Source organism: Dipodomys merriami, unplaced genomic scaffold, assembly GCF_024711535.1.
Source record: "Dipodomys merriami isolate MVZ:Mamm:240054 unplaced genomic scaffold, mDipMer1.0.p SCAF_561, whole genome shotgun sequence".
Taxonomy (NCBI): domain Eukaryota; kingdom Metazoa; phylum Chordata; class Mammalia; order Rodentia; family Heteromyidae; genus Dipodomys; species Dipodomys merriami.
Window position 1 is genome coordinate 262,343 of NW_027206137.1, and position 21,483 is coordinate 283,825.

A 21,483-nucleotide genomic window follows, 5' to 3' on the forward strand; every position below is an offset into this window, starting at 1 on the left:
AAAAAAGCAAAGCAAGAATGAGAGGACCTGAATTCAAGACCCAGTATCAGCACAATTCAAAAAAGAAAACTTCAGAATTTGGGTGCTGGTGGCTCACACCTCTAATCTTAGCTACTCATGAGGCTGACGTCTGAGGATTGAGATTTGACGCTGGATGGGCAGAAAAGTCCCCATGAGATTTTTATCTCCAATTAGACACTCAAAAACTGGGAATAGAGTTGTGTCTCAAGTGGTAGAACACTAATCTTGAGCACAAAGAGGTCCAGCGACAGCGCTCGGGCTCTATGATCAAGCCCCAAAACAGAAACAAAAACAAATCTTAAGAAAATTTAAGATGACTCTACCTGCTATTAAGTCTGACTGAAAATTATGTGATCGATGATGAATGACACTAATAACATTTAATAACAAGACTTCTCATGATGAGTTATTATGTGATGGCACTGTGCTGATCACTGAATATGAATGATCTCATTCCAACTTCAAAGTAGCCCTTGGAGGTAGGGACTGTGATGTCTCCATTTTATGGATGAGAAAACAAGGCCCAGAAATACGTGTCCAAAATCACAGAGTTAATGGGTGGCAGGACAGGGTTCAAATCTTGATCTGGGTACAAAGTACATTTTCTCCTTAAGTTGTGGTTAAAAATTATTATTTTCACAATGTGAAATGTGTAAATCAGTGACATTTAGCAATTCACAATTTTGTGTTACTGTTGCATTATTTCTGGAGTATTTTTATTACCTTACAGAAGACCTATTAAGGAGTAATTCTCCAACATTACATTGCTCCTAATTCCTGTTAGCACCAATCTACTCTGTCTCTATGGATTTGCCTGTTCTACACATATTTTATATCAGTGGAATCATACAATAAATGGCCTTTTACCTCTGGCTTCTTTTAGTTAATACAGTGTTTGGGAGGTTAACTATGTCACTGCATTTATCAAAACCTTTTGTCCAACCAGAAGGCAGTGGCTCACTTCTGTAATACTAATCATAAGGCTGAGATATGAGATTCTTTTTTTTTTTTTTTGGTGCGGTCATGGGGCCTGAACTCTGGGCCTGGGCACTGTCCCTCAGCTCTTCAGCTCAAGGCTAGTGCTCTACCACTTAAGCCACAGTGCCACTTCCTGCTTTTGTCTTTTTGCTTATGTGGTGCTGAGGAATTGAACCCAGGGCCTCATGCATGCAAGGCAAGTGCTCTACCACTGAGCCACCTTCCCAACCCCAGTCTATGAGATTCTTATCTCCGATTAACCACCAGAAAGCTAGGAGTGCCAGTATGGCTCAAACTGGTAGAGCACTAACCATGAGAGAAAAAAGCTCAGGGCAGCAAGCAGGCCCTGCATTCAAGCCCCATGACCACAAAAAAAAAGTAAAAAATGAAACACACCTTCTGTCCATATTATCTTTTTTCCACTTTATTTTATTGGTGAACTTATTTAATGACAAGCAGGGAGGTAGGGAGGTTCCCAAGTGGGTTAAGTTGGAAGTACCAAAAAATTCAGGATCTAGGCTTTCTCCATATGTGTAGTTGCAATGAAGGGTTAGTTGGAGACAAGAGTTTTTTCCAGACTTGTCTGCCCAGGATGGTTTTGAACCACGATCCTGACATATTAGTCTTCTCAGTAGTTAGGATGCTAGGCATACCACCCGTACCCAGCCAGCTTCAATTTCTTTTTAAGTATAAGAAAAGCTTGCCTTGAATTTTCCCCCTCCAATCTGCTCTGCCAGATATTCAAGGCAACCTATTCCTCAGCAGTTGCTGGCAAAGAAATGGAATTACAATGAATGATGTAAGATTAATGAAGGTTGAGGCTGGAAGGGGCCCTGTTTCCCCTGTGGTCCACAGTTACCTGATACCTGAACAAAATCCAAAATGTAAGAGAAAGTGATGTCTGTAAGATGGGGCAGCCACTAGTATGTGGGAAAGATTTCCTGAAAGAAACCCATCTGTTCTGAGCTCCAGGCCTTAACTGAATGTCTGAAATGACAAACAAAACTATCCAATCACCAACCTCAACATGCCCAAGATGAAACTCATGGTCCCTTCCCAGTGTTGTATTTAGTTGTGACAAGCATTCCCATTTCAGATGCCCATGCCAGCAAAAGAATCGTCACATCAGCTTTATCATCCATACCAAACACAGTCCCAAGTCCTGCTGATCTAGTCACTCTTACTTATATCCACTGCTACCATCCTAAGTCCAAGTGACCTCATCAGTTCTTCCCTGGATAATCCACTCTAGTTTCTTCACAGCACAGTTAGAGTGGTCCTTTCAAATATAAATTGGTTGTGTTTAAGGCACTGCTCCTGGAAGAAAGACTAAAATTAGGTCTTTGTCTAATCCTTCTAGTCCCAGTCACACTGCTTTCCTTTGAGCTTAATAAGGTTTGCACTCCATCCCACCTCAAGACGTCTTCATCTGCCCCTTATCACTTTTCCCTTTCACCTTAACCTTCATTTCCAAAGGAAAGCTTTCCCACGCATCCTCATGGTAAGACCCTTGCACTAGTAATCACATCTTGATGGTCAGATTCTTGTACTAGAAGTCATGTCCTCATGCTCAGACCCTTGCACTAGGAGTCACGTCCTCATGGCTAGACACTAGCACTTGGAGTCACATCCTCATGGTCACATTCGTGCATTAGGAGTCACATTCTCATGGTCAGACCCTTTCACTAGAAGTCGCATCCTCATGGTCAGACACTTGCACTGGGAATCACATCCTCATGGTCAAATCCTTGCACTGGGAGTCACGACCTCATGATTAGATCCTTGCACTTGTGCTGGGAGTCATGTCCTCATGGCTATTTCCTTGCACTAGGAATCACGTCTTCAAGGTAGAACCTTGGACTGGAAGTTAGAAAGGATTCCTTCTTTTTTCTCAGTATGCAGACTAAGGTCTAAGGTCCATAACAAGAAGCAGCTGGTGCTTCTTCAACAACACACTAAATGCTAAGTACATGGCTGTTGAATGGCTATGTTAATGTGTAACCTTAACAGAAGTGTGGCAGACATGGAAAGTACCCCAATTCCATGCGGTTACAGGATAGCCAAGACTGACCCCCTGGTTGGCAGTGCAAGTCACCTGCGTCCATCTGTTGTGGTTTCACCTCTGGCCCCATCTCTCTGGAATGGGCCGGGAGTGGGGTGCAGAGGTCAAGTGAAGTAACAGCCACCGGCCTGTGATTGGGCTCTCTGGCTCGCCGGTTGGGAAAGGGGAATGTCTCTGGGTGCTGATTGGCTGTCTCACTGCGTTTGGGTAGGCAACGGTAGCAGCAGTGGCAGGGGCAGGTGCTTGGAGGGACTGGACAGGGCCCAGCAGAGAGGGAGGAGGCAGGCGGAATGGGTCCTTGCCACAGGATGTGCTGAGCATTGCTTGTGTGGGCTGCCCGCCTAGACCTGCAGTGACCAAAGCTGGATAAGGGTGCTCTGGTGCCCTGTGACAACCACCAGCGATTCTATGCAGGAGAGCTTTTGCTGGGTCGTGGCCAACCGCTTCTACCAGCTGCTGGAAGGTGAGTAGGACCAGTTCCACATCCTGTGCGATGCCAATCGCTCTCGCCAGCAGCAGCAGCTGCATAGCCGCAAGCAAGACAAGACTGCCATGGTGGCTGCAGCTCCAGTGGAGCTACGCAGGAACTTAGGTTCCCAGGCCGGACGCTGGCGGCAGCCCCAGGGAGTCTCAGAAGGAGCTCAAGAGCCTCCTGGTGCCCGGTGAGCCTTGGCAGGACAGCCCAGGCCCTCAGCCACCAGGTACATGGGTAGGAGAGGAGAGGAAGGGCACCGGGTGCAGGACAACCAGGCCACCTGCCTAGATCCTCGGCATGAGACCAAGGCACTGTGTGCAGCGAGGGTGAGCGCCCTGGAGGCATTTCATGTGCCAAGAGTGCTCTTGGCCAGGAAGGTGGGAGCCTATGAAACGGGGAGCCTGGCTGGAGCCCCAGGTGGTCCTGGGGTGCCACCAAGCCAGCAAGCAAGTCTGGAGCGGGCTGGTGCTACCAGCATGAAGGGAAGGGGGTGGCCGGTGGGGGGCCACAGAGGACGGGGGGTGGGGTTGCCTTTCTCTAACTGGCGCTGGCCTGGCTGCACTTGCATTCCTGAATCACCCCTGACTGCTCTAAGACAGGCGTTCCTAACCCTGGCACCTCCAAGCTTCTAGATGTCTCCTGCCTCATCAGACCATGGCCTGGTGCAGGAAGAGGAAGGGCACCTCAGAAAACACTTCCACCTGACCCGCCCTGGCCTGAGGCATCTGCACCTGCCTCCCACTTCTTCCCTGAGTGCTGAGTGAGGCGAGTGGTTGTCATGAGGTGAGGTGTGTGGTTGTCACTCTTCTGATTGTTGAGGTTAGCTGTGTGGTTGTCACTGTTCTAGGTGTTGAGGTTAGATGTGCAATTGTAACTGTTCTGAGTATTGAGGTTAGGTATGTGGTTGTCACTTTTCTGAGAAATGAAGTTAGGTGTGTAGTTGTCACTGTTCTGAGTACTGAGGTTAAATGTGTAGTTGTCACTATTCTGAGTGTTGAGGTTAAGTGTGTAGTTGTTACTGTTCTGACTGAGATTAGGTGGGTAGTTATCTCTGGTCTGAGTCGAGGTTAGGTGTGCGGTTGTCACTGTTCTGAGTACTGAGGTTATGTGGTAGTTGTCACTGTTCAGAAAACTGAGGTTAGGTGTGTATTTGTCACTGTTCTGAGTATTAAGTTTAGGTATGTAGTTGTCACTATTCTGATGACTGAAGTTAGATGTACAGTTGTTGCTTTTGTGTGTATTTAAGTTAGGTGTGTGGTTGTCACAGTTCTGAGTGCTGAGGTTAGGTATATAGCTGTCACTGTTCTGAGTAGTGAGGTTAGGTGTGCAGTTGTCATTGTTCTGACTGTTCTGATATTGATGTTAGTTGTGCAGTTGTCACTGTTCTGAGTTTTTAAGTTAGGTGTGTGGATGTCACTTTTCTGAGTGTTTGAGATATGCAGTTGTCACTGATCTGAGTACTGAGGTTAGGTGTGCTATTGTCATTGTTCTGAGTATTGATGTTAGGTGTGTGGTTGTCACTGTTCAGAGTACTGGGGTTAGGAGTGTAGTTGTCACTGCTCTGAGTGTTGAGGTTAGATGTGTAGTTGTCACCATTCTGAGTGTTGAGTTTAGGTGTTCTGTTGTCACTGTTCTGAGTATTCAAGTTAGGTGTGCAGTTGTCACTAGTCTGAGTATTGAGATTAGATGTGCATTTGTTACTGTTTTGACTGTTCTGAGTATTGATGTTAGGTGTGCAGGTGTCACTGTTCTGAGTACTGAGGTTATGTGTTTGGTTGTCACTGTTTTTAGTGTTGAAATGAGGTGTGTAATTGCCACTGTTTTGAGTAGTGAGTTCATGTGTATATTTGTCACTTCTGAGTATTGAGGTTTGGTGTGCTGTTGTCAGTGTTCTGAGTATTGAAGTTAGTAGTGTGGTTGTCACGATTCTGAGTATTGAGTTTAGCTATGTAGTTTTCACTGTTCTGAGTATTGAGGTTGGGTGTGTATTTTTCACTGTTCTGAGTACTGGGGTTAGCTGTGAAATTATCACTTTTCTGAGTATTGAGATTAGGTGTGTAGCTGTGTCTGTTCTGAGTTGAGAATAGGTGTACAATTGTCACTGTTGAGTGTTGAGGTTAGGTGTGTAGTTGTCACTGTTCTGAGTGTTGGGGTTAGGTGTGCTGTCATCACTGTTCTGAGTATTGAGGTTAGGTGTGTGGTTGTCACTTTACTGAGTAGTGAGATTAGGTGTGCATTTGTCACTGTTTTGACTGTTCTAATTATTGATGTTAGCTGTACAGTTGTCACTGTTCTGATTACTGAGATTAGATTTGTAGTTGTCACTTTTCTGAATGTTGAATTTAGGTGTGCAGTTGTCAATGTTGTGAGTACTGAGCTTATGTGTGTAGTTTTCACTGTTCTGAGTATTGAGGTTTGGTGTTCTGTATTCAGTTTTTTGAGTATTGTAGTTTTGAGTGTGGTTGTCACTGTTCTGAGTATTGAGATTAGGTGTGCAGTTGTCACTGTTCTGAGTACTGCAGTTAGGTGTGTAGTTGTCAATGTTCTGAGTAGTGATCTTAGGTGTGTAGTTGTTATCGTTAGCAGAGCTTGTTTGCCTATTCCTGGCTTGGTCAAGACTCATCCACTGCTTTCTAGGCAGCAGAAGCTCACGCCTGTTCTCCTAGGTCTTCAGGATGCTAAAACGGAATCAAGGTTCAAAGACAGCCTGGCAGGAAAGTTCAGGAGACTCTTACCTCCTGTTAACCATGGTGGGGCTGCAGTTCAGTGGTGGAGTGACAACCCTGAGCCAGAAATCTTGAGGGACAGTGCTCAGGCCTGAGCATGGACATGCGTGCACACTCACATATACATGTGTGCAGACACACACACAAAGTGTGAGTTCATGCCCTGTCAGAAAATTTTAAGTGCTAGCACCTTGACTTGTGCAAATCGTGACTCTACCTTTATCTGTGTGGAGAAGATTTGTTGCTTGAGAATCAGAAGTCTGTAAAATAAAGTCTGTAAAATAAAGATGCTGAAAACCAAATGCTATTCGGTATGTCAGTAAGTGTATGACCTTACTTAATCAAATGAGATAATGCACTTTTACCTTACTTTTTTTCTCAAATTAGAGAAATATAAAATTAAATGAGGCAAGGATTCTCCATTTATTTACTGATCTACGTAGTTTTTGCTGTAATAGTTTGAACTGATGGCCTCACTAATTTTTAGATATAGCTGTCTCCCTATGCTTCCTACAAAGCTGAGATTAGAAGTGCATGCCATCATGACTTCATGTCTAGCTTCATTTTTTTAAACAAATGAAAATGTTGTGTCCTTTAGAAGAGTGTGACACTGCAGCTAGTATTGCTAATAAGCTGACTTTTCACAGTTTTCAATTTTAAAATAAATTTTTGTCATTTTTTTCTCATAGTATTGAGGATCAAACTTGGGGCCTCAAGCAAGCCAGGCCAAAGGACATTATCAATGAACTATAGTCCTACCCTGTGGTGGAAATTTTAAACATGTATGACATTGAATGAACACCCTTTATTTTTCCTGACATCAGCACTTTGAATTTATATACACAAATTTAATTACATAAATGCACAGTGCTTTTTCTTTTTTCAAAACTTAAGTGATATAATCTGGGATGCAGTCCACTTCCTGCCTGACAGTGCACTACCAACTATTCTGTCCATTTAGAGTCTAGGCAATCTGGCTTTTGAGATATATATTTACAAATCTTGAGGTAATTTTATAGGTAGAATAACATTGTAGTTTTTTTCAAGGTGCATAATAGAAGAAAGCACCTCATTAATTTCCATTTATGTAGTTACTGTACTAAATTTATCTGTAATGAGTGTTAAAGTTCTACACAAATTTCTGTAAGCCCTGTTATGAAGGTCTGTGATTTTCTCTACTTAAATATTTTATTTATTTATTTTATTGTGAAAAAACCATACAGAGGGGTTACAATTACATGGGCAAGATAATGAGTACATTTCTTATGAAGCCTTGTTGCCTCCTCCATTGTTTCCCATTCCCGTCCTTTCCCCTTTCTACCCCACCCCCACCCCTGCCAAAGTTGTAAAGTACATTTTTCAACATAATGTATTGTAAATCTCATTGTTGCAATGGGTTCACCTGTATCCCTATTTAAACGATTTGTTTTTTTCCTTCCCCTTTAAAATTATACATGTTATGCCAAGGTCACAGGACCCCCACCAAGAAGAACTCTACAGCTGTTTTATTTAAACAGGCTGCAGCTTGGGCCTCATCTTACACTCTGACACAGTGGCGCTCAGGAGGAGAGCACTGAGCTAAGGATGTGCAGGTGTTATAAAGGTACACACCCAGGTGGTTTATCACCACCTATTGCTCTGCTACAAACAAGCAACAAGTGGTCACTGCCTCCAAATTTTAACCCTTCATTCCCCCCCATTGACTTAAACTCCTGAGACACAATCTTGTAGCTCTGGGCCAAAACTAATTTCCAATACCTCACGAACTTGAACGGGTATAGTCCCTCTCTGACCTTAGCCATAATATTAAACAATAATATCAATAACAACCAGTTTATTTTTCTTTTCTTGAGGTGTATGCGGAGTTGTTGGGTAGGATGCTTGCAGACTTCCCATGTTTCCCCACGGTCATCCAGGGCAAAGGGTTCAGCTGGTCTGGCATGGGATGGGAGCAGTGGATCCAAGCAGCAAGGGCAGGAGGAGTAGTCAGTAGCACCATGTAAGGTCCCTTCCACCGTGGTTCCAGAGATCTCAAGTTGTGCCTTCGAACAAACACCCAGTCCCCTGGTTTAAACAAATGGGGGGTAGGAATAGAAGCAGAATCATAATGCTCTAAGCTGGGGCCACATACTCTTATGCAACAGCTGTAAATAGTCAAGCTTACACAGAAATTCAGTATCATCCAAATCAGCAAGCAATTCAGTCTGAAGACTAGGGATAATGGGTGGAGGGGGTCCATGCATTATTTCAAAAGGAGTAAAGCCAAACCGATAGGGTGAAGTTCTTATTCTAAACAGGGGCAAAAGGAAGGAGTGATACCCAATCTGCGCCAGTCTCCAAGGCCAATTTATTTAAGGTCTCCTTTCTGATTCATTCTTTCTACCTGCACTGAACTCTGGGGTCTATAAGCACAGTACAAATTCCAATCCATCCCAGGTGCTGTGGCTATTCCCTGACTTACTTTTGAGACGAAGGCCCATCCATTATCTGTCCCAACAGTGGATGGGAAGACATACCTGGGTAGGATTTCTTCCAGGATCTTCTTAGCCATGATTTTCACAGTCTCATGTTTGTTGGGTAGGCTTCAACCCATCCTGAAAAAGTGTCTACAAAAACTAGCAAATATTTATATCCAAATTTTCCAGTTTTAATTTCTGTGAAGTCTACTTCCCAATACACACCTGGCCTATCTCCACGGAGGCAAGCTCCTTTTGTAACCAGTTGATTGGGGGCATTGGTGAGCTGACAGGCTTCACAAATTTTTTTAAATTTAATTTTATTTTATTTGTGCACATACTGTACAGAGGAGTTACAATTACATGGGCAGGATAATTCATACATTTCTTACCAAAAATTGCAGCCTCCTCCTTTGTTTACACTTCACATCCCTTCCCAGCCTCCCCCCTCCCCCCCATCCCAATCCTATTCCTTCCCCCCACACACACCGACGTTGTAAAGCTCGTTTTGGAAATGACAACTTGTACTTCTCATTGTTGCAACAGGTCCACCTGTATCCTTAAACAACTGGTTTTTCCCCATCTCCTCCACAAGTTATACTGACATCAAATATAGTGAAAGCAGGGGTTATACTGTGGGGGAGGGACATACAAAGCAACAAAGAGATAATCTTATAAATGCGTTAGAAACACATGCATGGAAGAAAAAAACATTAAAATACACATCTAAGGGTTCATTTTCCTGACATTACATTATCTGACCTTTTCTGCTTGACTCATACATATACTAGATATTACAAATAAGGGAAACCATGGGACCTATGTTTCTTGGGCCTGGCTTACTTCACTTAATATAATTTTTTCCAAGTTTTTCCATTTTCTAACAAATGGGGCAATGTCATTCTTTCTGATGGAGGCATAGAATTCCATTGTGTATATATACCACATTTTCTTGATCCAATCATCTACTGAGGGGCATCAGGGTAGGTTCCATATCTTAGCTATGGTAAATAATGCTGCAATAAACATAGTTGTGCTGGTAGCTTTAGTGTGGTCTTGTTTGTATACATTTGGGTAAATGCCCAAAAGTGGGATTGCTGGGTCATAGGGGAGTTCTATGTGAAGTCTTTTGAGGAACCTCCATACTGCTTTCCAAAGTGGTTGAACAAGTTTACATTCCCACCAACAATGAAGTAATGTTCCTTTCTGTACACATCCCCTCCAGCATCTGTTGTTGTTAGAGTTCTTGATTTTTTCCGTTCTAACTGGAGTGAGGTGATATCTCCATGATGTTTTGATTTGCATTTCTTTTATGGCTAGGGATGTTGAACATTTCTTCATGTGTCTATTGGCCATCCTTCTTTCTTCTTCAGAGAAGTTTCTCTTTAAATCTTTCGCCCACTTATTTATTGGGCAGTTGTTTCTTTGAGGATTTGTTGTTGGGGGGTTTAATTTTTTGAGTTCCAAGTATATTTTAGATATGAGACCCTTGTCAGTTGTATGGCTAGTAAAGATCTCCCAATCCGTGGGTTTTCTATTGATCTTGCTAGCTATGAGGCTTCACAATTTTTAACAATGTCCTCGATGGGTTGATTTTTACTTTGGAGTGTTGGAGCATGTCCTGCAGTCTTCGTGTTCCCATGTGAGGGACGCAATGGATTCTCTTTAGAATCCCCTTCCCCAATCTTTTTAGCAAGATAACTTTCCCCTCACCAGTTTTCCTTCTCTGTCCAGAGGTTTATAGGCCATGGGAATTTTCTTTATCCACTGCAAGTCTTCTTGGGGGTACTGAGGCTCAGGAGGCAAAGCTCGTGGCCCTGGGTCTACTAGAGTCAGCTCTGGGCTGGAGGGCCAACTCCTTAGCTGCCTGATCGGCCAAGTTATTTCCTTTGGTTATAGAATCAGTTCCCTTTTGATAGCCAGGGCAGTGCATAATGGCAATATTTGCTGTTTCCCATCTGGCCGAGGCTTAAAATTTCTTGTTTGTTTTTAATATATTTTCCCTCAGCTGTCAGCAGCCCCCTCTCTTGGGAAATGGCTCCATGGCCATGCACGTTGGCAAAAGCATACCGACTGTCTGTGTAAATGTTTAGTCTCTTCCATTTTCCCATTTGTAGGGCTTTTGTTAGTGCCACTAGCTCTGCTCTTTGTGCAGACATTCCCTGGGGGAGTGCTTCTGCCCACACTATCTCAGTGTCCGTGATGATTGCTGCGCCTGCGTATCTTTTTCCATCTCGAATGAAACTGCTGCCCTCTGTGAACCATGTATGCTCAGCATGTGATAGTGGCGATTCCAACAAGTCTGGCCTCTTTTCCTTTACCCAGTCTCTCTTTTCATGCTCAATTTCATGTTTTCTGTCCTTCCTTTCCTGTTTTTGCCACGGCTACTAGATCCCTAATAGACCTCTCACCGAGAGTCAGATTCTACAGCTGTTTTATTTACACAGGCTGCAGCTTGGGCCTTGTCTTCCACTCCGACACAGCGGAGCCCAGGAGGAGAGCCCTGAGCTAAGGATTTTCAGGTCTTATAAAGGCACACAACCGTGCAGTTTAGCCCCATTTGTTGCTTTGCTACAAACAAGCAACAAGTGGTCACTGCCTCAAAACTTTAACCTTTCAATACCAACATCAAATACAGTGAAATCAGGGATTATACCATAGGGGAGGGACATAAAAAGCAACAAAGAAATCATCTTATAAATATGTTCGAAACAACCGCAGGAGAGAAAAAAAAAACATTTCTTCATGTATCTATTGACTATCCTTTCCTCTTCAGAGAAGTTTCTCTTTAAGTCGTTAGCCCACTTATTTATTGGGCAGTTGTTTCTTTGAAGATTTGGTTTTGGGGGATTTAATTTTTTAAGTTCTAGGTATATTTTAGATATGAGTCCCTTGTCTGTATAACCCATGCTTTCACTGTATTTGATGTTGGTATAATTTGTGGAGGGGAAGGGAAAAAACAAATCGTTAAACTAAGGATACAGGTAGACTCATTGCAATAATGAGATGTACAAATCGTTATGTCAAAAAACGAACTTTACAACTTTGGTGAGGGGTGGGGCGAGTGTCGGGTGGGGAGAGGGGGGAGTACGGAAAGGGATGGGAAGTGGAAACAAAGAGGAGGCTACAATGCTTGATAAGAAATGTACTCGTTATCTTGCCCATGTTATTGTAATTCCTCTGTACGGTATTCTCATAATAAAAAAGAAAAGAAGAAACATTTGAATCCTTATCTTGGGGTTCCAATCCAGATGCCCCTCAATAGATGAATGGATCAAGAAAATGTGGTATGTATACACAATGGAAGTCTATGCCTCCATCAGAAACAATGACATTGCCCCATTAGTTAGGAAATAGAAATGCTTGGCAAAACTCATATTAAGTGAAGTAAGCCAGGCCCAAAGAAACATAGATCTTATGGTTTCCTTTATTTGCAACAACTAGTATATGTCTGAGACAAACAGAAACTGTCAGATAAGTTGATGTTAGGCAAAATGAAACATTTTAAATTTAGTCTGAAGATTGAGTGAATGCTTAACATAGAGAAATGTCAAGCATTTGGGAATACACATTTTGACATACACCAGAAACATTAATCCTCCAGAATGTGGGAATTAGATGCTTGCCCCGTGGAATTGGAAGTTTTAATGTACTAAACTATCCAAAGCTGTACAGAAACCTATGAGAGGCCCTTTGCTCAGTATATTCTCGAACCATCAGAGACTGTTTCAGCTCGCTTTTCTCAGCTTTCTTCAGAGCCTAGAAACCTTTTGAGCCAAAATGCAACTATTTTATGGGAAGTCTTGCTGGAAATTTTACTGTATTCTTTTCCTTTTCTAAGCTTGTGTTTAGATCAGTGATCAAATGCTAATGCAAGCCTTTTATTGGAAAGGGCTGGTGAAATGCAAGCTGCTGTTCTAGTGTGGAAAAGCAAGGTGGGTTCAATTGCAGTTTTGACCTCTTACAACTGATTTGGGGGGAAAATGTCTGTCACTATTAGCTTTGGTCTTTGGAGATTTAGAGGGAGAATGTAGTATTTGCAGGATATTGGTAAATATCCTAGTAAGTAGCCAATTCTATTTAACACTTCAATTTACATACAGAAATGATGGAAATGACTTTACTATAAAGCAAGTTTAATTGATATAGTTAAAAATGAGATAGCAGAAAGAAGATAGAATAATCAATGAAGTAATTCTGTAGTTGAATGGAGATACTATAATGGTAAAACACAAATGCTTATGGGTTGCAAATAGAAAATCTAAAGCAAATCTTTTAATTTTTCACTTTGCTAACTTTATTTATGTAGGTGCTAATTCTAGGAATTGAACTTAAGGCCTGGGCTCTGTCCCTTAGCTTTTTCTTTTGCTTATGGTTAGTGCTCTACCACTTGAAGCCACAGCTCCACTTCTGGCTTTCTTAGAGATCACATAACTTTTGTGCCTAAGTTGGCTTCGAACTCTGATCCTCAAATTCCATTCTTACAAGTAGCTAGGACTACAGGAATAAGCCACCAGTACTCACCTTCAACTTGTTTTTTTGTTGTTTTGTTTTGTTTTGTTTTGTTGTTGTGGAGCTTGAGCTCTGGGTCTGGATTTTGTCCCTCAGATCTTCTGTTCAAGCCTAGCACTCTACCGCTTTGAACCACAGTGCTAATTTCAGTTTTTCTGGTGCTCAATTGGAGATAAGAGCCTCATGGATTTTCTGCCAGGCTGGCTTTGAACCACGATCCTCAGCTCTTGACCTTCTGAGTAGCTTGGGTTTCAGGTGTGACCCACCAGTGCCTGGCTCAACTTATTAACAACTTAGTGACATTTTCCCCCTGATTTCAACTACCCCTTCTATTTTGGTTGATCTGATTTGTTTCTACAGTAGAAGTATAATCCTCTATGAAAATATCATAAAGTGATGTAAGTTAGATTTAAATAGTTATTGATATTATAGGATATTAGAGCCATAGAGTGAACTTAAATCCCTTGTGCAACATTTGACACTCAAAAACATTTTATATTCAAGGTAATTACATAATTTTATCTTCGTGATGTACAAACAGGATTTTTATTTTAAGACTTGATAGTACTTACTTATTTGTGTTAGAGTATAAAGTTTAGTTAGGAAATAATAATGAGAAAACTGAAAAAAATCCCTGTATTTTTAAATTTTGTAATTTTTGCCAGTCCTGGGGCTTGAACTCAGGATCTGGGCACTGTCTCTGAACTGCTTTTGCTCAAGAGTAGTGTTCTACCACTGAGCCACAGTGCCACTTCTGCCTTGTTCTGTTTATGTGGTACAGGGCATCTTGCATGGTAGGCAACCACTAAGCCACATTCCCAGCTCTATGCCTGTATTTTTATTGTGGATACATGAGAGGAATTTAATGAGATGTACATCCATTATTTGAATAAATTTTAATATTTTTCTATATGTACTATCAGCGTGGTGTAATTACTCCTAAGGAAAATCAAAGAAGTATAGCAAAAGCTATAAATAATATTTGAGGACCCTTCTAAATCTAAGGGGAAAAAGACAATTTTGGAAGACAGTTTAAGAAATGACAAAGTTCAAAATTTAGTTACTAACTTATTAGATGGCTTAAAATACAGGATTTGATTGCATATTCTAAAGCAGCAGAAGAGAAAAGACAAAAGAGGGTTAGCACTTTGTCCTTGTTTCATCTGGATGCTGGATTCTCAAATGGACAAAAAAAGATACCTTCTTGAGTGAGTTGAAAACTGAGTTGAGGCCCACACTAGAGACATATGGCAAATATATAAATCCCATTCAAGGGAAGGAAAATCTTTTTAAAATACAATGTTAAGTACAATCTAATATTGTACTTTAAACTACAATCAAAGGTACTGGTATGTACTACTTTCCTGGATGAGGTTTAGAACTATGGTTTCATAAAGCTGCTTTTGAAATGTGAAATGTAGTTAGTTTATTAAATTGTGTTAATAGAGGTCATCTATAATTAACCAGGTGTGGTGCATGCCTATGATTTTAACCCTCAGGAGTCTTGATACAGAATGATTGTGAGTTCCAGGCTAATCTCAAACATATGTAATGACCTTATTTCAAAACACAGCAACAACAAAAAGAAAGAAAAAGATACCTATAATTATATGGTTTATCGTATACTCTCTAAAACATAAGTGAAGTCATAATAGTAATAAGATTTTATTAAAATGAATAAATTCTAGAAAATAACATCAGCAACTTTTTCCCCTGAAATTCCCATTTATTCAGTGGTATTCCAACTGGTTTTTGGAAAAATGAAATCTTAAGGAACCTATAGAATTGTACCTAGTGTTTCATGGATGTTGTGTTTTAGCCCTCTGCTTTGGTTTTCTGCTGGCAGGCTAGAAGTGGACTCCTAGAAAAGGGGAGCAACAAGGCTGGAATGACTGCTGGAGAAAAGAGGTGATACTTAATAGAGCTGAGCAGAGATCCTACAGGGAATATGGACCATTTGAGGCCAAGAGGCAGGCCGACTTTACAGGTGAGAAGTTTTCAGCTGAAATGTATGCATAGTCCTCAACTGGGATGGTTGGGGAACCAGAGGACTTTTCAGAACAGCCATAACCCTTTGTGACCTTTCCATATTACAGATCTTAGGAACATTTTGATAGTTTAGGCAACAAGTCATTATTATTTTAGATGACACCTGAAAGATCTTCGTGTATTTCAGAGATGACCTTATATCAAGATTCAGGGCCAGTTGTATAATTAAAACTAAATGTGGAGCTGGGTTCTGTTGGCTCATGCCTGTAATTCTAGCTACTCAGGAGTCTGAGATATGAGGATCGTGGTTCAAAGGCAACCCCAAGCACGAAAATCCTTGAGACTCTTATCTCTAATTAACCACCAGAAAACAGGAAGTGGTGCTATGGTTTAAATGGTAGAGTGCTAGCCTTGAGATGAAGAGCTGAGAGATATCACCCAGGCCCAGAGTTCAAACCCCATGAACAACAAAAATAAATAAATAATAAATTAACCATGGGCTTGGAAGGTACTTTATCAGTAGAGCATTGGGAGAGCTCTTTAGAATATACAAGGCCCTAGTATCAATGTCTAATTCCACTGCAAAGGAAAAAAATATTTTCCATAAGTATGAGAAGCACACAGTGCAGTGTTTCACACGAGTTAACATAGCTGTTTTGCGAGACACCACCTTAACTTATGAAAAGCTGAGTGTCCTGGTACATGCCTTTCACCTATGTGGGAAGCATAAATATGGGGTCCAGGCTGGCCTAATCAAAAGCAAGTATACAAAAGTAACAAAATAGCTGGACTCTAGTGGCTCACATCTGTAGTACTAGCTACTCAGAAGGCTAAGATCTGAGGATCACAGTTTGAAGTCAGCCCAGGCAGTAAAATCCATAATATTTTCTCTCCAATTAGCCAGATTAGAACTGAGGCCTAATACAGCAGCAGCTGTAAACAACAACAAAAAAAGGTAAGTAAAAGCTCAAGGTCCTGAGTGTAAGGACCAATACTGACACCAGAAAAAAATAAACAAGTAAATAATCAAAAGGAACTGGAGGCATGGTTCAAGTAGAGTGCCTTTGTAGCAAGCATACAGTCCTTAACTCAAGCCCCAGCACAGCAAAACAAAACAAACCCAAAACAAATGAGTATATTGGATTCTTTAAAATTTTACTTTGAAGTTTTACACTAAGGAGCTAATTTTAGAGTAGGGATATAATTACGGTTTTGATTTAGCATTATGAATTCAGTCTCTTAAATAGATTGAAACAGATTCTTAATTCTATGATCAGCTAAGTAGGCTATCATGAGACATGTGAAGAAAAGTCTAATATGATACATGATACCAAACTCTGGAAAGTTCTCTGGTGTGAAGTAATGCATAGGACTGGTGCATTCTACCATGTCTCCTGAGTCAGAGCAAAGCCTTCTACAAACGTAGTTATTATTTTGCTTATGCCTCCTGTTAGTAAGATAGTTCTGTATTCAGGGAATCAAGTTTCTCAAAGTGTTTTGACTTCCTGCCATCCAAATTCATTTAGGACCCTGTCCGAAACAAAGTCTTAGTCAAAGAACATGGCTTTATAAGGCTGGAGTAAGGAACCATTTTCCACCAAGCGCTATTTGGATATTTATAACCTGTCATGTACCAAATGATTTTTCAGGCCTTATAGGGCCCATGGGTCAAGTGTACCTCATCCCTGCTAGAGTCAATTAGAAATAAGTAAATAAAGGACCTGTAGCAGAGAGCAGCACATCTGAAGTGGTGTGCATATGGTGACTAACTAGAAGGGACACATAAAACAGCAATGCACAACCTGGTGGATCTGCCACAAGGTTAGAGAAAGTTCTGGAAAAGCTCACTTTATTTTTTATTTTTGGTGATTATTTCAAATTTTCTCTGTAATGGCCACTTTTATATGTAAAGCTTCTTGGAGCAGAACTAAATTTTTGAAAGGTTTATGTATTTTTTCTCTACTCAGACTTTTATTCTATGGAAAAAATGAAATTTTTGTTCAAATGCAGAAACCGTTGTTGCCATCATTTTTAAAAAGTATGGAACTTTAAAAAGTATAATTGAACATGTCAGTTTTTCTTTTTTTAATAAGTATGATAGGCTTAAAAAGATAGATTTTTGTGACATGAAAATCTGTCTGTGAAGTGAAATAACATATGTAATGGTAGGGGCACAGGGATATGAGACAATGAAGTGACTTTTCTTTATTTCTTTTAAAATAATTTGATTTATAAAAACATGGCAAGAATTACATAAAGTATTCTCTTATACCCTTCATTTGGATTCCCTAAATATCAACTTCTTAACATATTTGCTTTACCATTCTCTCCTTTTCTACATAGTTTTCTCTTTGTCATTTAGAAATAAGATGTGTGAGTGTTCCTTTATCCCTAAATACTTTATGTATTTGCCAAAAACCATGAGAGAATTATTAAAGTGATTAATATTGATATAGCACTATTATCTGATTCTTTAAATTATTTAATTTGCATTCAAATTTCACGAAGTGTTCTATCTTCTTTAATCTGGAATAAAGTGTAGACCAGTTATTTTTGTAGCATACGTATTTCTCACATGACCCATTGAGAGGACACAACTTCTGATACTCCTACCAAATGTAAATGGCAGTGTTCTCTGGTTTTCTGGTGGTTAATTGGAGATAAGGGTCTCACGAACTTTCCTGCACAGGTTGTCTTTGAACCACAATTCTCAGATCTCAGCCTCCTGAGTAGCTGGATTACACGTGTGAGCCACTGACACCCAGCTCAGGTTTCATGATCCATATGTTAATCTTCTGCATTTTGTGTTAGAGTTTGTCAAGAATTAAACTTCTTGAGTACAAGATTATTTAATTTTCATCAAGTTTTAAAATACAGAAGACCTGGTGTGCTGCTTCACACCTGTTGTTCTAGTAATTATGAGGCTGAAGCAGGATAATTGCAAGTTTGTATCCTGGGTTAGATTAGGAAGACTACGTTTCAAAAAATGCAAACTCAAAACAACAACAACAACAACAACAACAACAAAGGAAATGGGAAAAAAGTATATGGAATATATACTGTTTTCAAGGATTACAATATACACAGTGATGATTTTAGGCTTGGTTTCTATCATTAATATATTTGAGAAGACTTTGGTGTTTTGTTGTTATCTGATCTAGATTTCTATAAATGTAGGACTGATTTTCACTGATGTTGTTTCCCATGTATGTGTTTGCTGTTCAAGTATTGTGTAGACTTTTTTAAAAAGATTTGTGTTACAAACAACCGAGAATAGCCAAAGCAATTATAGGCAAAAGAAACAATGAAGGACAAATCACGATACCAGATTTCAAGCTCTTCTACAGAGCCATAATAACAAAGACAGCTTAGTATTGGCACAAAAACAGACCCGAAGAGCAATGGAACAGACTAGAAGATCCAGAAATAAAATCACATACCTATATTCATCTGACACTTGACAAAGGAGCCAAAGACATACAGTGGAAGAACTATTGGTGCTGGGAAAACAAGGTGGCCACATGCACAAAACTAAAAGAGGACCCCAACCTGTCTCCATGCACTAGCATCAACTCAAAATGAATTGAAGACCTTCCCATCAAACCTGAACCTGTGAAACTATTGCAGGACAGAGTAGGAGAGACAGTTGAACTTACAGGCACAGGCAGGAACTTCCTGAAAAAAAGTCCCCGGGTCACAACAAATTGGAGACTCGAAGAATGGGACTATCTTAAAACAAAATTTCAGCATCGATGAAGAAATAGAAACCAAACTAGAAAGATAACCAACTAATTGGGAAAAATATTCACCAGCAATAGATCAGAGAAAGGCCTAATATCCATTATATACAGGGAACTCAAGAAACTAAATCCTCCCAAATATAACCAAATATTAAATGGGAAAGCAGCTAAAGAGAAACTTCTCAGAAGAAGAGATACAAATGGCAAAGAAACACATGAAATGTTCATCATCCTTGGCCATAAAGGAAATGCAAATCAAAACACTGAGATACCACCTTACACCAGTCAGAATGGAACACATCCTAATGTCAGCCAATGACAAATGCTGGAGGGTATATGGAGAAAGAGGAACCCTTGCATTGCTAGTGGGAATGTACACTAACACAACCACTTTGGAAAGCAGTCTGAAGGGTCCTCAGAAAGCTAAATATAGACCTCCCATATGACCCAGCCATACCACTCCTAGGCATCTACCCTGAGCAACAGGTACCAGGATACAAGGACACATGCACCTCCATGTTTATTGCAGCACTGTTCACAATAGCTAAGATATGGAAACAACCCAGATGCCTCATTACAGATGAATGTATCCAAAATTTGTAGTACATACATACAGTGAAATATGCAGGCATTAGAAAGGATAAAATAATGGTATTCACCAGAAATTGATAGAATTAGAATAAATCATTTCAAGCAAGGTAAGCCAAGATCAGAGAGACAAATGGTACATGGCTTCCTGATATGTGAATGTTAAATCCAAAATGCAAAGAGATATGACAAAATAAACAGGATTCAAGAAACAAAGGACCTCTACTTAATTTGTCATATCATTCCTAAATGACTCCATGTTCTCGACCTTATATATGGTAGATAGATAGATAGATAGATAGATAGATAGATAGATAGATAGATAGATAGATAGATAGATAGATAGATAGATAGATAGATACCATATATATGTACCATATATATGTACCATATATATTTACCATATATATGTGCACATCTGAGGGGAGCTAGGAGCAGGACACAGAATCAGAGGGAAATAGGAGACTATATAACAGAGGGGCACATCAGCTACATTGGACATTGAATGAAAATGAACTAAGGAATTCAAGGGCAGCAATGGAAGGGAGAGAATTAGAGGGAAAGAGGGAGCAGCTTACACTAAACAAAAGGAAAGAAAGGTACATATCAACCGATTTGGAAGAAATAGTTGTATTGTCAAAACTTATAGAATTCACAAACTTTATAGACCATGATAATGACAATTTGCCTTGTAAAGGTTAAAATGTGTATATGACTTTAAGTATTACTATCCCACAATACTGTGAAATTTGTGAATTTTATGTAATCACTGAATCTCAATAAAAATTATTAGCCTTTGTACTATATTCTAATTCATAATGTGCTATGATTTTTTTCCGTATTTCTATGTCTAATCTAATTTACGTAAGGAATTTTGATAGGTTAAAATAATTTCTTTTCTCAAAATTACATTAAATGCTAATAAAGAAAATTGGAAAAGAATAGAATTTTAAATCAGAAAAAAATGTTCTGTTTTAAAATTGGTTTGGGTTTTGTTAGAAGGTAGAAAAGCCAATGTAGAGAATTTATTTAGCATAATGTTTTATATGAAAAAGGTAAGATTAATCATCATTTCTGCATTTGTTTTCAAAAAAAGAAAATTGTAAATTCGATCTTTTTTTTTATTGTGGTAAGAATGGCTTTCTTAGCCATGAGAGAATGGTAGGATAATTTACTGGTGCAAGTATTGAAGCTATTAATAATCCGGATTACTTGATTTCAGGATCCGTTTTTGTTTTGGTCAGTCATGGGGCTTGAACTCAGGGTTTGGGCACTTTCTGCGAACTTCTTTGCTCAAGGCTAGTGCTCTACCATTTTAAGCCACAGCTCTACTTTCAGTTTTCTGGTGGTTCATTGGAGATAAAATGTCTCTTAGACTTTCCTGCCTGGGCTGGCTTTGAACTTTGATCCTCAGATCTCTGTCTCCTGAATAGCTAGGATTATAGGCGTGAGCCACCGGCGCCCAGCCAGGATCTCTTTTAAATAAGTAATTTGTTGTTAGGGAAAATGTTTTGGAAAGCCTATAAAAATTTAAAAAAGTTAATAAACAAGGTGTTAAAATGATTAAAAAGATGTATTCATTTAGAACTACATCTTGGAGTCTAGTAGAAAAAAAGTAGGTCCTCAGAAAGCACAAGGATGGGCAGAAGGGAAAGCGGGCAGGTGATTACACCACCAGATCCTGGTAGTGTACCACACCATACAGGAGCCTGGATGAGGCAGAACACGGGCAGAGGCTTAGGCTCTCTTATCATATTGCATTGTCATCTTTGACTAGACCAGTGGACAGGTTTGATTGAGACAGGCCGCTGAAAGGATGTGGAAGCCCAAAAGGGGGCATGAGAAGAAGAGGGAGAGGCGGTCCCAGGAATAGAGGTTTTGATGCATTTGACCACACAGGGAAACAAGATTTTGAAACATACAGTGGGAATGATAA

The 21,483-nt window shown here is 40.1% G+C and overlaps 1 long non-coding RNA gene across 2 annotated transcripts in view; it reads left to right on the top strand.

Annotated features, from left to right (window-relative positions):
* The first annotated feature begins 3,306 nt into the window (after positions 1–3,306).
* The window catches only part of LOC138812325 (uncharacterized), a 44,341-nt gene continuing 26,164 nt past the window's right edge, over positions 3,307–21,483 (top strand). For both annotated transcript variants that reach the window (XR_011367584.1, XR_011367585.1), the window contains exons 1-2: positions 3,307–3,524; positions 15,077–15,217. This is a non-coding gene — a long non-coding RNA (uncharacterized lncRNA). The remainder of the gene's footprint in view (positions 3,525–15,076; positions 15,218–21,483) is intronic.